Source organism: Thermobia domestica, chromosome 6 (assembly GCF_964235325.1).
Source record: "Thermobia domestica chromosome 6, izTheDome1.hap1.1, whole genome shotgun sequence".
Classification (NCBI taxonomy): domain Eukaryota; kingdom Metazoa; phylum Arthropoda; class Insecta; order Zygentoma; family Lepismatidae; genus Thermobia; species Thermobia domestica.
In genome coordinates, this window is record NC_137459.1 from 61,245,762 (window position 1) to 61,261,450 (window position 15,689).

At 35.7% G+C, this 15,689-nt stretch overlaps 1 long non-coding RNA gene across 1 annotated transcript in view; it reads right to left on the reverse strand.

Moving 5' to 3' along the window:
• LOC145687675 (uncharacterized) overlaps positions 1-15,689 on the reverse strand; it is a 139,054-nt gene that overhangs the window by 23,200 nt on the left and 100,165 nt on the right. The window contains exon 2 of the long non-coding RNA XR_014131708.1: positions 9,541-9,678. This is a non-coding gene — a long non-coding RNA (uncharacterized LOC145687675). The remainder of the gene's footprint in view (positions 1-9,540; positions 9,679-15,689) is intronic.

The window sequence follows — 15,689 nt, forward strand, 5'->3', positions numbered from 1 at the left end:
TCTTTCATGTGATATTCTGCCTAAACAAATATCTACACATATATAATTGCGTAAAAGGAAGTAATAACACAAATTCGCATGTTTTTATGTTTCATTTTTTAAACAAAAGATACTTATGAATAATAATTTGTTTTGTACATTTGTAACCGAGCAAACGCTTTTTTATGTGTGTGTACGTATACGCGAAAACACATTTCAATTGTTTATTTCAGAAGCTGATGTTTTTTTATTATTATTATTTTAGCTATGCATCAACAGACAGAAGGTAAATTGCCATGGCAGGCTCAATCTGCCCAAGACAGAAGATAAAATAGCAGTTGTGGAAAGAGATCATCAGTGTGTACCTGATGTTGCAGTTTGCGAGATACGAAAGCGACTTTCAAATTGCAAGAAGAGAGCAAGAGACGAGATCCTTACACCAGTGTCTGTTATCTTCAAAGAAGAAATGGCTGTTCCAATTAATCAAGGTCTGGACCTAGTAACCTCCATACCATCGTATGATCAGAAAAAAGGGGGTTTAAATGGTGTTAGAAGGAAATCACTCGGCATACATCAAGGTGCACCGACTCCTAGAAATATCTGCTTTCCCGATTATATGATTCGGTTTGAAGATGGTACCTCGTTTTTACAGTACGACGCACTGGAAGGAGACGGACGAATTCTGTGTTTTGGTTACGAGGGTTTGAAACCAGCACTGAAGGAAAGCGAACAATGGTTTTTTGACGGAACGTTCAAGAGTTCCTGTAAGTATTTTTCCCAGTTATACACCATACATGCAGACATAGGAAGCACACATGATAAGACACTGGTTGTACCGGTCTTGTATGCATTGTTGCCAGATAAAACAGAGCGAACATACGAACAACTGTTTACATTTCTTAAAACGTGTTCTGGCCAGAACGAACCTCGAGTGTTAAAAATAGATTTTGAACTTGCTGCAATCAATGCGTTGCGTGCAGTGTTTCCCAATTCACAGGTTTCCGGCTGCCAATACCATTTCAACCAGAGTATCTGGCGGAAGATTCAGAGTATAGGTCTCGTCGAAGAATACCTCTACAATGAAGATGTACGCCATCATGTTCGCATGTGTAGTGCATTGGCATTAATACCAACAAGCAGGATCGATGAAGGTTGGGTCACCGTCATGGAGGCTGTCCATCTGGCCAGAAAATCGAAATGTTCAACGATTATTTCATTGAACAATGGATGGATAATCCAAATGTTCCAAGAGAAATATGGAACTGCAACGGTCAAAGGCACAGAACAAACAACCCAGTGGAGGGTTGGCACAATAAGTTAAATCGCACCATATCTAAGAGTACACCACATATCTTTGAGCTTGTGAGTGTATTAAAAGCAGATGCGACAGCTAGTTTTCATGCTTTCGCGAGACAGGGCTTAGACTGCAATTCGGAGAAGCGTAGAAAATTCACTTACATCCGTCTTGACGAACGATTGCAATTAGTCCTGGAGAAGCTAGAAAATGGCGCAGACCTTAAAAATTGCTTGAGAAGCTTGAGCTATCTCCAAAAGCTAAGATAATGGGCTATGAACTGTAAAAATGGGTTGACGACGTACAAAAGTAGAAGGTTCCATCTTAACGACGTGCTGTTTGCTCGGAAAATAACAAGATGACAAGGTTCTTAGAACCGCTTTGGAGTATGGAGCTAATATTGTGTGTTTTACAAATCACAACGTTTTTCTATGCTCTAGGGCGGGCACATTTTTCTTCGATTGTTGAACTACCTGTCTGAATTCTCTGATGTGCTGCTTATTTTATTCTTTATTTATTTTAATATGTGATTATTCTATCTTCTGTCCCTAATTATTTTAATTTTTGATTATTCTTTATTTGTTCTTATTTTCATTTGCTGTTATGTATTAATATCAATTTCCGATAGTTTCTGTTATTTTTTTTCATTTATTTCAATTTCTTATTGTATTTGCTATTTTTCTCTTCTTCTTTACTATTGTTTTTATTTGCTGATTTCTTTGTTCTATCTTGTTCTTTGTTATTTTAATTTCTGCTTACTTTCTTCATTATTCTTTTTGTGAAAGTGAAACATTTTCTAAGCTCTCCTTCTCTAATATTAATTGCAATTGTTCGTATTTAACTTGTATTTGCTCTTTCTCTGTTCTTACTTAGTTCATAGTTGTTCTGCCCCCCCTCCCCTTGTAGTGAAAGAAGTTTCAGGGTGAATCACGTGATTGCAGATGGACCGTGTGAAAATGCACCACACCTGCTGACTGATTAATGCGATAACCAGGACCGTGTTAAATTGCTCGATAATGAGCACCGTGCGAGATTGCACCGTGAGAAAATGCACGTCACCGAGCTAACCCTCAAAAAGTTGTTTTCCAGATATTAGCAGTTGAAAGCTTGAAAAAAAAAAATCCATAAATCGGAATTATTGTTGTAATGTTGTGAAATTCATTCGTAAGCACCACTGACGTTTCTAGTTTGTATAGACGCATACAATTGTGTACACTTTAATGCAAAGTATGTTAAATTTGTCTTTTTGCAGTTCATTGTTGGTTAGCTCCTTATTGCATCAGAATGTTGGGTGTGAGTCCTGTTGAATAACAACTGACAGAAATGCATGACCATTGTATTGTGAACAGAAACAGACATAATAATGATAAATCAAACTTAATTATGTAAGGAAAACAAAATAATTTATAAATTTAATGCATATGTAGTTTCATGCATTACAATATTCTCAGCACAGACACCAAATAGTTGTATATTAATGCAGGTCACAAGTTATCTTAAATTCAATCGAGGCAGACCCTTGTTATGTGTCAGTTATCAAGTCCATCCAACATGTCTGCTTTCTGCTCTCCAGCTACTTATATCGGAACAAGGCTGCAGTAAAAATTATGGTATATTGGGGAAATCCAATCCAATAAGCACATTAGGTTAGAGTATTTCTGGATATCTATGAAAATTTCTTCCTGGTACTGGCATGGCAAATCACTGAGATTCACTTCTGGCAGAGGGTGGCCTTGTTTCATTAGGTTGCACGTAGCCCATACAGGTGCTTCCTTCTGGTACAAATAGCTCACCTGCAACACATAGAGAATAGCTGATTTCATCTTAAACATGGCTGCCTCTGAAAACTTGAGAGGCTCCTTGGTGTTTGAGGGTGTTTCCTTGGTAGTTGATGACATAAGTGGTGTGAGATCCTTGAAGTCGGTTTGCTGCATACGTGTTACATGATTTTCTATTATAAATTTTCTTGTAGATTCCAAACTAGCTTCTGTAAAAGCGTTTGGGCGGTTGTGATGCCTAACCCTTCCATCGCTTTGGGCTGTGACTTTCCCACCCTTGACCTGTTCCTGAAGTAGCCATATTCGTTTTCTGCTACGACAGAGGCCGTGAACTACAAGAAAAACTTTCTTGTACACACTAATACCAACACCATCAATTTTCAAATTATAGAAAAACGTGAATGATCTCCTGAAATATTTTCTCTTTGTGTAGAAGTGTTTCGTTTTCTGAATTCTCATGTTTTACATGAGGCAAGTGTTCTGTGTTGCATAATCAGCCAAGTTCCCAGATGAATGAAAAATAAATTCTTTGTCTTCCTTAATTTTGTTCCAGCATTTTTTAGACATGTAGATGGTTCAACAACTTTCCTGGCTGGAACAACATCCTTTGAATGGTAGGAAGTGTACTGCTTTCCTTTATTTCTTGTTTTATTATTTCTTCACTCTATCTTGGTTATCTTGCTCACATTGTCTGTTTCTTGTTGAAGGATTTTTCACAGGATATCTATCTGTCGTGCTTCTGATGCGCCGGTCATCCTGAAAAGGATAATAGTACCAAAATTTATTTTAAAAACTCACACTAAGTGCCTTTCAACAGGACATTAGAAATTACAAAATACTTCATCAGAACATTCTTCTGACTACAGTGTTATTGAAGCCACTGCATTTCTAAACCGACGCTTCAATCCCACTGCTAATCTGAAGGCGCACACATTTTGCTATCGGACTTTCCACCACTAAATTTAGCAAAAATTGTATAATCCACTCGAAAAGCATAAATATTCGAAACACATCATTACTGGAAATTACAAAACAATTCTGATTATTTATCCTCCCGTGATTTCTTCATTACCTTTCTCATTCCATAGCATTTACCGCACTGTTCTTGACGCTACGTTGTCAGAATTCATCATTATTACGGAAAACTGTACATGAGTAATGCCATTTTCTTCGTGATTAATCATTTTAGCGATACGGCGCTAACCTACATTCATCATGTTAGCAGCTGTTGCCATCAGAAAATTTTCATGATTTTACTGTACCAACTTGCAAGAGTTCTGATGAATGCATAGTGAAGTGATTTGCGTATTAACATGCACGCCACAACTCACATTAACATACCTTTTTTTTTCTAATCCCAAGTCTGAGGCAATAAGGTGTTAACCAACATTTTTGCAAAATATCAAAATAAAACGTTGTTTCTTACTTCAGACCCTGTGCTTAGGCTGCTCGACACTCCAGAGACATACACTGGGTTACCGAAACGGTTGCCACCGAGTAGAAAGTCATGTTCTTCATTAGAATCAGTATACGTGCGGAGTTGCTCTGCAGACCTTTCCCATGGCCGCCATTCTCCTGTGGCTTAACACCTTATTACACCCAACTTTCCGTTCGTACGTTCCTTTTGAAGAAGGATACCACGTGACTGCGCTCGAAGGCAACGCAGCACTTTCACCGTCTTTAGCGAGCGCACACGATGGTGGTGAATGAAGCAGACGTTCATGTCGTAAGTATTTCACTGTATATCTCAATTTTGACAAGAGTGCTCACTAGTTAGTGCACACTATGTATAGTTGTATTTTGACAATACTGCTTCTTCTGAAATATATATATATATTAGTTAATAGCTTAGATCAGTGGTTCTCAAACTTGTTACCACGACCCACATTAAATAATAAAAAGTATTTTGTGGACCATCTACTTTTATTCAAATACACATTCACATTCTACGTAACACTGGTGTATTTCAAAACAATTAAGTTTTGTAAATGATATATCTAGTTCCAGTTCGTTCAATAACAGTTCGTATGAGTGATTAGCTTGTAATTTATTGCGGATGTTTTGAACATCTCGAGCGAACACGACTGTTATTTATACAAAGTAGAGCTCGATGATGAAATTTTAATAAATACAAATTTAATTCGATTCTTTTATGTCTATCGTAAATATCTCACTTTCAAACTAAATTATAATGCAAATTTATGAATAAAACGGCTCTGTTCGTACGAAAGTATCAGTCAGTGACAATCGAACAAGTGTAATGTAAATTTCTTTCTCAATAAATGTATCATTTGAAATTGTACGTATGCGCAGAAAGGTATAAAGTGTTTCCATAGAAAGGTAAAACAACGTTAATACCGTACTACTCCCGACCAATTCCCTACCCCGTGACCAATTTTGACTCACCCACTCTTTTTCCATTCTAGCCCAGCATCTCTACTGACTGTACAGCAGGGTAGGGCTCTGAGTAACCACTCTGAGTAACCCTACTCTTCACCTCATTAACAAATACTTCCAATTTTCATTTTCTGAATAGTACTTCATAACATATGTTTCCCCATCGAAATATAATTTTCGTAATTAAAAGGATAAACTTCCTCCGACCCACCTAAAAACGGTCCGCGACCCACACTTTGTGAAACGCTGCCTTAGATTATGATCACTAAATGATAAAGGTATGGATACAAAATATGGAGACGAAAATTGATGTTTTGTACGTAACTTAATTGTAAAGAGTTATGCATAATTGTAAATAAAATTTAAATGATCTAATTTTGTAAAAAAAGAAAGAAAGAAAAGAAAAGAAAGAAAGAAAAAAGTGACTAAACGGCGTGACAAACATCTTGGCATTTCAAGGCGGCGCTCGGCAAATGAGAGGCCAGCGGTATTGCCAAATTTATTTCGTACACATCCACGTCTATCCCCTGTCATCTGATCGCGCTGTAGTTTGTCTATTTAGCCACAGCCACACCCCTTTACAACTTGGCAACGTCACACCAGACCTTGCGTTTTATTCGTTTAGCCGAAATGCAAATATGTTTGTCACAGGCTTTAGTTTAAGAGGTCGAGATGAATAGTGTAAGGTTGTGAGAATAAAGGATGAGTATTATCCTGTGTGTTTTTTTTTTTTTTGTAACTGGTGTTGCCTTTGTCGTTTGAAATAACGGATGTATTTTTTTGCGTTTTTTTTATTTTTTTGGATGGAAACTGAAGAAAAGGAGCTAGATGATATTTGGAATTAAATTTTGTTTAATTGCTAGGGGCGTTGAATTAAATTTGCCATGAACGTAGTTATTTTATTTTTTTAACACAAAAAAAAGCTATTTGCTGAGCAAAACAATATTTTCTCATCAAAAAAAAAAAACTACATACGTGTAAAAACTACACTACAAAAGAAAAAATTAAAAACTAAAAAAAACTGCATACATGTATTTTTTTTTATTTTCTAAATGTGAATATACAGTTTTGCTCAGCAAATTATTTGTGTTTAATTATATACAAATCAAAGCTTTTATTTTTCCTTAATGCATTAAGTGTTTTGTTAAACTGTGTCTATTGTGATTAACCCACAGAACGGTGTTTCAGAAGATAGGGAACTGGACTGTTTTTAACGGTATGGTGTGCTTTTTTTTTTTTTTGGCATGATTTTGAACTTATTAAATTTTATGATGAATACGTTTTGTGAACGTGTTCTGTATGGTTTGGTTTATTTTTTTAATGCTTTTTGCGATTAATGAACGAGAAGCACTAGATTAGGCGAAGAAGAATACATTTTATAAAAGCAAGGGAAACTAGTTTGACATTTATTGGTAGCTTTTATAATAATAGTAAAAAAATAACATATTTACTTGAGCTGTTTAAAAAGGTACAATATAAATGAGTTTTGTTTTTATTACATTAAAGATTTTAATAATTTTATTAAAATTTACTTATAAAATAAAAATGAGTTAACTAAATAATATGTATATTAATAGCGGTGTCTGTGAACAAAAAATCTTGAGATCCAGATCCAAATTAAAAGTGACTATATTTGTGACTCTTAATCTCTTGAAAAACCCGACCGATCTCTATCAAACTTCTGACGTGGATGAAGTTCTGGACTGGGTGTGTTTTCGGCTATTCACTTTGACGGCAGAACTTAGGGGAGGGGAAAGAGGGGAAATAAAAATAAATAAAACTTAACAACTCTTGAACCAAACGAGTAATCTCGATCAAATTTTCAACATGAATGACGTTCGTACCTGGAATGGATATTACCATTTCAGTTGGACGGAACAACGTAGAGTATGGGGAGGAAGGGGAGATACACAAAAATGATTAAATATAAATATAAAAGTGACCACGTTCGTGAATTAATAACTTTTGAACCACCCAATCAATCTCAATCAAATTTTCAACATAGATGAAATTCAAACCTGGAAAGTTTTTTTTTTTTTTTAATTTCATTTTGATGGTAGAACTTAAGGGGGTGGTGAAGAGAGGAGGGTAAATATATGAAAGAGAATAAAACTTAATAACTCTTGAACCCCTTGACCGATCTCGATCAAACTACGATCATAGAAACTTGGGATGTTTTCGTAATTTGACGGCACAATCTAGGGGAGGGGAAAGGAGGCATATATGCAAAAAAAGTGACTGTCTTTGTGACTTCATCACACCTAAACCACCAAACCGATCTTCATGAAATTATCAACATAGTTGAGATTCGGACCTGGGATGGATTTTATCATATCCCTTTGACGGTAGAATTTAGGGTAGGAGGAGGGGAGGGGTGAGATATATAAAATAAATAAACTTAATAACTCTTGAGCTATCTGACTGATCTTGACCAAATTTTCAACATAAATAACGCTTGAGCCTAAAAATGTTTTAAAACTATTTTCACTTTGACGGTAGAACCTAAGAAAGGGGGGAGAAAGGGGAGATAAATATATAAAAGTAAACAGAATTCAACTCTTGAACCACCCAACCGATCTCGATCACATTTTCAACATACATGATATTCGGCCCTGGGATAATTTTTATCACGCCGTACCCCGCAACATGAGGAGGAGAGAGGGATATATAAAAATAACCGAAAATGATCAATATCAAAGAGCGCTGTAGCAATAGTAAAAACGAGACATATTACTATTTTCCCTTCATTTAACACAGCAAAATCGGGGTGCGTCTTAGATTCGAGGACGTCTTAAATTCGAGGAATTATCGAGAAATTCTTAATTAAAGATGCTATTAACGTGTTATTAAAACTACTTTGCTAGCCATATATATATATATTAAAATTTTGTATCATATTCAATCATTCAGACAACGATAGTGTCCTGTGCTTGTGCATGACGTGCGGGTTTGCTAGTAATAATTAAATTTAACAAATTATAGCAAAAGTACATATAACTATGGGTTACTTTACAATAATTAACCTCGTGAAAATTGATGGATTTTTAATAATTAACAATTATCCATTGTACATATTGTTCAAGCTGTTTTATTTTTACATATTTCATTAATACTTGCATATGTTCAAGTGTTTTATGCTACTAACATGCCATTTTTTGAGACTTTTTTTTTATAGATGAGACTAATATACTCTGTTTTATAATTAACTGTTAAAAGCGTAGCCTAGAGTACATTCTCTAAACTACAAACCTTGAGATGTTAATTGCTCCCTAGAGCTATGAAAGCAGCGCTGACCCAACCGGAAGTTTGTAATGTTGCAGTCAAACCAGCCACTATCACAGTCGATATTGGATGTTCTTCTCTTTGCATTAGTACGATTTCCCTATCAATTCGATAGTGGTGGAAAATGCAATAATGAGAATGGAGTCTGATACACATGTATGAATGCATGTCCGCTTTAATTCTTACTTTGTTATGTTGCATATTCAAGGGTAAATAAATCCTAATATAATATTGTAATTCTTAGTCGTTTGAATCTTGTATAATTTCATGTGATATTTCGGTGCACAACATTGTATTTATCATCAAGTTACATGATATTTTATTCAGTAACCATTCATTCATACTTAAATATCAATTTTAGTTGCAATTATCCATATAATTGTCAATTCATTAAAGAATAATAATATTACCTATTCAGATAATGTTACTAGGACATATTGAAGTTTTGTTGAAAAGGTAGATATCTCAGCATACTTGAAAAGAATAAAGTTATTATCTTAATGTTTCACGTAGTAAAAATATTGTTCTAACATTCCAGTATCACAGGGGATAGAAGTGATAAGAAGTAATGATGGAGGTTTCAGTAAATTGAAAAAAAAATACTATTTAAGTATAATCCTTGACTGATATTGATCAGTAAAATAGCTCTATAGCTCTATCATCATCAATATGGATATTCTCTAATTACCAGTAGGTCCTTGCCGCAAGGTCACGACTCTCCATCGTTCACAACCATCACGTTAATTTTTCATTGGATAGAGGCAACTTCTGTTTTTATACTGTCCACCAACTGTAGCCTATATTTCTTACCCTTTTTATTTTCAACCACATATCCTGCTATGTCCAGGATCAATTGAGGCTCAGTGGAACCTATTGGAAGTTCGGACCCTTTCGGAATTTTGACTGTCCTGGATATTTCTGTGTTTGGTCTCTGCCGTGTTGGATTACCTAGAATTAAAAAAATAGATGTGTAAACAAGCAGTGATGGGGCGAATAAAGAAAATACGGTAAAGTACTATCTCTTGTGTGTGGGGTCCCTAGTTTGATCCTAACTCACGCCAAGTGGGCTTTTCGGCTGGGCAAATGTCAATTTCTTGATGTTTCCCGCTTTTCTCTACTTCATTCTTTCCACCCTTTCATACACCTTTATCACTACCGTTTCGTTTTACTTAGAAGTATAATCATATTACGTTATTGTTAAAAAAAAGTTACGTTCCTCATCATATAGTTGCTTCCCAACCAATTACCCAACCAGTTTGTTTTTCTTTTTCATATTCGGAGGGAGCTCAATTGTTAATATTCAGAAACGTGATAGATTTTCTTTATTATTATTATTATTATTATTATTATTATTATTATTATTATTATTATTATTATTATTATTATTATTATTATTAACCAATTAAGTCCTCAAACACAAATAAACAACATGTAACGACTGAAAATACATGGGTCACAACGACTCACTGCCGGCACTCGTGGTAGTTATAGATTGCACACCTCCTACAGCAAAATTTAAAATGTTGAATTTACTCTATTATAGCGTATATTTACAGTGCGCAGGTATTTTACACTGTTTGATTGGATAGACCGCATTAATTCGTCCCTATTTCGTGATGTAATTGTGGATATTAGCCACTATTTAATGCCGAAACTTAAAAGATCGGATCGATGTTCCCCCTTTTTTTATAAGATAAAACGAGATATGAACGCATATGTTAGTTTGTGAACAATGGTTTCAAGAGGACAAGTAATATGAGGTTGATTTTGATAACTTGCATTTTACTGTTTGTGTCATACTCCTATTATTTCAGGGCCGATTATCTTACTCTTAGACTCATTTCCGTTTCCAGTAGGAACGTTTTGATGTGCAAAGCTCTTGTTGAAGTAGTACAGTCCACTCGAAGCAGTCGATACGATATAAAAAGTTTCAGATTAACAATATTGATATTAAATTTCTTACTAGGTTATGACCTGATGGCAGCTTACCGGCGCAAAGTTGCTCATGAAAGCTTACTTTCTCATGCAAATTGTGTTGGTATCTGGAGTTAGAAGATAATTTATCAGCAGGGCCCGGATCTTGTTGACCTAAAAAAAAAAGTGACCTATAAAACGACAGTAAAATTCCTGTAAAATAACCCTAAAAATCACAAAAAATTGACCTTAAAACTTACGTTTTCTCAAACTTTTATTTCATTAAACATTGACATTTTTTTAATATCCATTGGATTTTTAATTAACATTTCTCACTCATACTCAAACAGTTTTGTTTCAGTTAGTTGCAGTCCATTGATAATTTATTTCTATTGATCAGTCCATTGTACGGCATTGTAAATACTGAAAGCGTCAATTCACTATCGAGTTTTAGGAAGCACACTTAAACAATAAAACTTAGCAAGTTTAGACTACATGAAAATAATAGATAAAAACATGTTTAAAACCCTTGTACGCCTTCTAATGCATTTTTAGTTATTCACGTGATCACATTCTTTGTAGTCAACAACCCAAAACTATCTGTTTGGCCACCTACCAACCCCCTCTTTTCGTTAACCAGCTACAGCTTAGTTTTCATTAGCTTGTTAAGAATGCAGTTTTTCCATTCCAATAGTCAGGAAGTAAAAAAAAGCTTCGTCTTTTCCACATCCGCAAACCGTGTTCATTTAAAGATTTCCTTATGTAGAAAAAAAGAATAAAAAGACCACAAGTGACCTAAAAGTTACCTTAAAATATTAAGAAATGACCTGAAATTTCAAAACAGCAAAAAGTGACCAAAAGTTGACCCTAAAAAACTACATTTTTAGAACCTAGAGTTGATGGATAACGTTTTTATTTGAACTTGCCTTGTCCTATGCGTAACAGAAAAAAAGTTGACTTGTCAACAAGATCCGGGCCCTGTTTATCAGCCTGTTGTACGCGAGTCGCTGTTAATGGTACGAAGAATTTATCGGGTATTAAATGTGCATGCGCTTAGGTCACTCATAAGGATATAAATAAACTCGTCATATAACCTGGATCATGTAAAGGAAAGCTAAACACTTTCAACCATCCAAATGAGTTAGATTCGGAATTGGCCTGTATCTTCTAGCTGAAGAAATGCATTTGTTTTCAGTTCTAATTCAATTGCATATTCTTTTGCAAACTTTAAGTTTATCCTAGTATGGTCATTAAATTATATTTAATTCAATATTCTATAGATTATTATTTGAAAAGATAAACATGTTTAAGTAATTACGCTGATACTACGAAAGGCTTTTTTTAAAATCTAGTTAAAAGTGTTTTTTTTTTTTTAACTTTTATTTATTTTGAGTTTTAAAGCTTACTTCAATCCTGTTTGTCAAGATTGAGATATAAAGATATCACACCATTATATCACATATAAAATGATTAGGAAATAACATAATTTGGCCAGTTGCTAAGAATATTATTCAGCCGCTAAGGTAGCTTAACCAAACTGCTTGCTATGGTAGTTTGGGGTAGTTGAAACCAGGCCCGCAACCAGCCACAGAGTTTGGAGGGGCATGACTATGTTAGGGGGGCCAAGTCATTAAAAATTCTCTTGCAAATAGCTAAATCATTTTTTTCTTTTAATAATAGCATCTTGTGTTAAAGTCTGGAGGGGCAACGGGAAGTTTAGGAGGGCTGCCCCCTAGCCCCCCTCTGGTTGCGGGCCTGGTTGAAACCAGTGATTGCTGCAGAAAATGGTTCCAACCTATTTCTCGTTAGAAGGATGTGAGAAGATAGTTTTTGATTGAAATATATTGGATCTTTCGATCCAAAAATGTAAGAACATGCATATGGGGAATACATATGGTGGTACTCAAAAAATCATGATTATAGAAATCAATGAAGATCCAGCTCTAAAATAGGATTGCACCTCAAGGCACAAGTGGAAATATTAAATTATTATTATTTTTTTTTGTATTGGTAGCCGTGTATCTAATTAAAATCAGTTTTCGTACTGGACAAATATTTGGTAACTATTATTAAGATAGTCGGAAATACAACACAGACTAGTTTGAAGGTAATTTGAATCTTCGTATACCAAGCTCTATTCAAAATACCAGGCAGGTAATAACATTTTCTTGTACGTGAACATTCCTGTGCAGAAAGAATATAGCAAGCGACTAAAAAAACGTAGTTGGAAGTTGGAATAGCAAAGAGAAGTGTTCCTGCTATTTCTCATTCTTCATACTCAGATCGAGTTTCTGCTCCATCTAAGTGAACACATTTAAAGGAGGAATGCTTTATCTTTTTCGCCTGTCATGTTATGAACCTGTCTTCTGCTTCTAGCCCTAAATGCCACTGAAAGTCCGATGAAAACTTCACTTAAACGGCTGGTAAGGTACTATATTGTTTTTTTTTTTTTTTCTGTAATTCAATTTACTTGCGCCTTACTTTCTTTTATCATCCAAATATGTAACATGCTACAAGGGTTCTACTTCTTTTACTATTCTCCAGTTTTATGTTTGTCAAGTTGGGACTCTATACATTCTTACACATTATTCCCAAGGTGCTCTATGAACAAATTTTAAAAGTGAAAAGTTTCTCAACCTCCATCTTAAAGGCATTATTTTCTGAATATATGTCTGTGCCTGCAAATAATATAATTTAGTCAGAGAATGAAAATATTTTATTTGCTTAGTTTATAATACAGTGCTGGAAATTGGTATAAAGGCAGAGGGACATTTGAAAATAGGAGGAGGCAAGAATACCGAGGATGGATGTAAGTGATATATTTACAAAGTAATGTTGTATACTGTACAAAATCAAAGGCATATCGTTTGCTAATACGTCACTGGCACACGTAATTTAAACAAAAAGAGAAATGACACGATTGTCGGGTGGAAATTGGTATAAAGGCACCCATGGTTACTTGTCGATTGGCGTCCTCTACACGTTCAGTACTACCCCTGATACGCCTTTGAGAATCAGCTGACACAGTGTGATAAGAAAAGCGCGGGTGTGAACGTCTGTGAGCTGTTGTGTGGGCCATGCCTCGTGGAAAATTGTTGTCCAGTGAGGAACAAGCATGTGTCTGTGCGTACAAGGACATGGGCCTGTCAAATCGGCAAATTGCAAAACGGTTAAATCGTTCAAGTTGTGTAGTTGATAATTACGTTCGGTTGGGTGCACAATATGGAAAGAACGGGAAGAATGGTAGAATGGGAAAACTCGCAGAGTCCACGAAACGATTAATTGTGCGCAAGGCAAGGGCTGGAAGTATGTCATCTTCCCAAATTATTGCTGCTTGCAAGTTACCTGTCACATCCAGAAGAGTGCGTCAAATTTTGAATCAAGATCCACATCTTACATTTAAGAAACGAATGTGTAAACCACCCTTAAGTGCGACGCATAAGCAGGCGCGACTCCAGTTTGTGCAAACACATATGTCTTGGACATTCGAATGGAATCACGTTGTGTTTAGTGATGAGAAGAAGTTCAATTTAGATGGTCCGGATGGTTTTCAATACTATTGGCATGACCTTAGGGAAAAAGAGCAAGTGCAAATGAGCAGAAATTTTGATGGAGGAAGTGTTATGATTTGGGCAGCGTTTTGTGTTAAAGGTACAACCAACATTGCATGGTTCAACACCAAGATGAATTCATCGACATACACAGAGATGTTAGAAATAGAATTGCTGCAGATGTATGAGGAGTTGCACGATCAAAACCTGATTTTCCAGCAGGACAACGCTGCTATCCACAGGGCAGCAGCAACTCTACAGTGGTTTCAAGACAAAGGCATTAAGGTCATGGAGTGGCCAGCGAGAAGTCCTGATCTTAACCCGATAGAAAACCTACGGGGCATCCTTGCGCGCAATGTTTATCGCAACGGACCGCAATTTGGGACCATTGCTGAGTTGAAAAACGCGATACGAGAAGAGTGGTGAGCGATTCCACGGCAACAACTAACATATCTCATAAAAACAGTGCCGAAGCGCATATTCCAACTCATTCAGAAGAAGGGAGGGACAATCAAGTACTGAATACTCATTTTTCATTCTGCACTTTAAATTATACTTTCATTTTTGTCAAAGACACTGGGTGCCTTTATACTAATTTCCACCCGAAAATCGTCTAATTTATCATTTTGTGTATACTACACGTGCCAGTGACGTATTAGCAAACGATATGCCTTTGATTTTGTACAGTATACAATGTTACTTTGTAAATAGATCACCTTTATCCATCCTCAGCATTCTTGCCTTCTTCTATTTTCAAATATCTCTCTGCCTTTATACCAATTTCCAGCACTGTATGTTCTCAAGCACTAAAACTGTTTTAAAGGAATGTATCATCAAGTCTTTGGGCAATTCTTTTCTAGTGGAAGTTCTTGAGGGAAGTCGCACAGTAAAGGTTATATGTCTGTCACTACAAACTAAGAGAGTACTTATCATATAATGCCGTAATTATTGTATGTATGAGAAAAGTTTTCCTTCCTTAGCTCGTAGCAGTAAAATCGTATTATTTTACCGATGAGATTTACCTGAAAAGCCGCCACTTTTCTTTTGTAGTTAAGTCATCATGATCAGTTGTTGGCATATATGCATGTATTCCAATTATATCCAGTAGTTTTGCACTTAGTTTTACAAACATCAGGCGGTCACTCAGGGCCGTAACTTGTGGGGGGTAGGAGGGAACTGTTCCCGCAGGAAGCTCCCCGTCGTTCGAGGGAGGCCGACTTTAAGACAAAATCTTCTTACTCCATATAAGGTACGAACATGAAATTATAAATGAAGCATCAAACAGGTTCACTACATTACATAAACGAAACAGCACAAAAGGCAAATAAAAGATAAATGAGTTATGGGCTCATTTCAGTAAAAAAAAAAAATCTACTATTAGGACACCTAGAAATAATATTTATTCGTATAGCTTTGAGATTTGTCCCTTCATTAATTTGTCATGTGCGGAACGGACCCAGAGACGTGCAGAAGGGCCCAAGATTCCGTGGTCCC